Source organism: Oncorhynchus tshawytscha, linkage group LG01, assembly GCF_018296145.1.
Source record: "Oncorhynchus tshawytscha isolate Ot180627B linkage group LG01, Otsh_v2.0, whole genome shotgun sequence".
Lineage (NCBI taxonomy): Eukaryota > Metazoa > Chordata > Actinopteri > Salmoniformes > Salmonidae > Oncorhynchus > Oncorhynchus tshawytscha.
Genome location: NC_056429.1, coordinates 2831419 through 2833918, shown reverse-complemented (window position 1 = coordinate 2833918; position 2500 = coordinate 2831419). Strand labels below are relative to the sequence as shown.

Sequence of the window (2500 nt, the reverse complement as noted above, 5' to 3'; positions counted from 1 at the left end):
CACGCTGCCCCTTTAAGGGAACTCAATGTGCATCCCAAATGGAACCATGTTCTCTATATAGTGCACTACTTTTGACCAGAGGCCTATGAGAATAGGGCACTATGGATTGGGATAGTGGGCCATTTGGGACTCACATCAGTCAGATCTACAGCTAGTCTGTCTGGCGCCGGGCTGTATGTGTGTGTGGCTATGCAAACTGTATTAACGCCACTCCTTCATCTACATAGCAAGAGGGGCACGAGAGAGACGTCCAGGGGACAAAAGAGCTTTTTAAATCTCAACGTGAAACTGAGCTCATTCAAAGCCATTACGGCCTGACCAACTACAAGGCAAGGTCTATTTCAAAAGAGATTGGTCCGTTTCAAAATAAGTTATGTCAACAAATATAGTTCACGTAAGCACTATTTTAACTTTTGGTTTTGATGTTGCGTAGACTTTCTGTTTACTCTGGTCGTCTTGAAGCTGGTAGGCTATTTCAGGTTTAACTACGTTCAACTCAACACTGAGGATGTAGGAGCCAGTACAGTCAGCTACGAGACGTTCACATAACAACATACAACATCACCTACATTCACACTCTTTCTGGACGAAAAATAAAAACTTCATCTTGGGTTTTTTTTCACTTTTCTCTACTAAAAAACAGAAGTGAAAGACGGTGTGATTCACTAGGAACCCGTTGTTCAACAGCATGAAAGAAATATGGGCTCAAACGAGACACGTATTAGTGCACGTGAGTTGGCCCGGGCAGGGATGTCCTTGTCCCATCGCGGAACTAGCGACTCCTGTGGCGTTGCCGGGCGCAGTGCACGCTGACGCGGTCGACCAGGTGTACTACGGTGTATCAAGAAGGCTTGGAAGGGGTCGTGTTTCGGAGGACGCACGGCTCTTTCGACCTTCGCCTCTCTCTCTCTCTCTCTCTCTCGAGTCCGTACGGGAGTTGCAGCGACGGGACAAGACTGTAACTACCAATTCGGAAACCACGAACTTGGGGAGAAAAAGGGGAGAAAAAAAATAATTATAATAATTACATTTAAATTTAAAGATAATTTCAAGAGTCTCTACATAGACAAAGTTACGCTCGTCTGGTCCTGCTATTGGTGTTTGGGGAAGCAATGAATTCATGGGTAAGAGAAGAGGTTCATACTCTGGGAGACCTGCACAAGAACGAGGTATTTCTTTTGTCATTTGAAGAAATGAGGAATAGGTATAACTGGTGTGATAATTATGTCTGGCGATACATGTATATTAAAAGCTGTGTGTCAACACTAGGTGGTTATGTTAAAACGGCTAATAAAAACCATGAGATGGCGCACGCCCAGAGACAATTATTCTGTGTAGAGGTGCTGACTAATGGTGAATAAACTGTGAGCTATTGAACTGGAGGCTCAGCTCTGCCTCCAGGGAAATATTCATGACAACAAACGTCAACCTGCCAAATGTATAGTAACATAGGATACAGGAGGACCAGGTTACCTATTTAACATAGGATACAGGAGGACCAGGTTACCTATTTAACATAGGATACAGGAGGACCAGGTCCTGTATTACAGGACAGGTACTAGTAGGGCTATTGACTGTATTACAGGACAGATACTAGTAGGGCTGTTGACTGTATTACAGGACAGGTACTAGTAGGGCTATTGACTGTATTACAGGACAGGTACTAGTAGGGCTATTGACTGTATTACAGGACAGGTACTAGTAGGGCTGTTGACTGTATTACAGGACAGGTACTAGTAGGGCTGTTGACTGTATTACAGGACAGGTACTAGTAGGGCTGTTGACTGTATTACAGGACAGATACTAGTAGGGCTGTTGACTGTATTACAGGACAGGTACTAGTAGGGCTGTTGACTGTATTACAGGACAGGTACTAGTAGGGCTGTTGACTGTATTACAGGACAGATACTAGTAGGGCTGTTGACTGTATTACAGGACAGGTACTAGTAGGGCTGTTGACTGTATTACAGGACAGGTACTAGTAGGGCTGTTGACTGTATTACAGGACAGATACTGTAGTAGGGCTGTTGACTGTATTAGGGCTATTGAGGACAGATACTAGTAGGGCTGTTGACTGTATTACAGGACAGGTACTAGTAGGGCTGTTGACTGTATTACAGGACAGGTACTAGTAGGGCTGTTGACTGTATTACAGGACAGGTACTAGTAGGGCTGTTGACTGTATTACAGGACAGGTACTAGGGCTGTTGACTGGGACAGGTACTAGTAGGGCTGTTGACTGTATTACAGGACAGGTACTAGTAGGGCTGTTGACTGTATTACAGGACAGATACTAGTAGGGCTGTTGACTGTATTACAGGACAGGTACTAGTAGGGCTGTTGACTGTATTACAGGACAGGTACTAGTAGGGCTATTGACTGTATTACAGGACAGGTACTAGTAGGGCTGTTGACTGTATTACAGGACAGGTACTAGTAGGGCTGTTGACTGTATTACAGGACAGGTACTAGTAGGGCTAGACTGTATTACAGGACAGGT

At 44.5% G+C, this 2500-nt stretch overlaps 1 protein-coding gene across 1 annotated transcript in view; it reads right to left on the bottom strand.

The window, feature by feature from the left end:
* The window catches only part of LOC112240123 (mothers against decapentaplegic homolog 6), a 13460-nt gene that overhangs the window by 2037 nt on the left and 8923 nt on the right, over positions 1–2500 (bottom strand). The gene's annotated exons all lie outside the window — the stretch shown is intronic.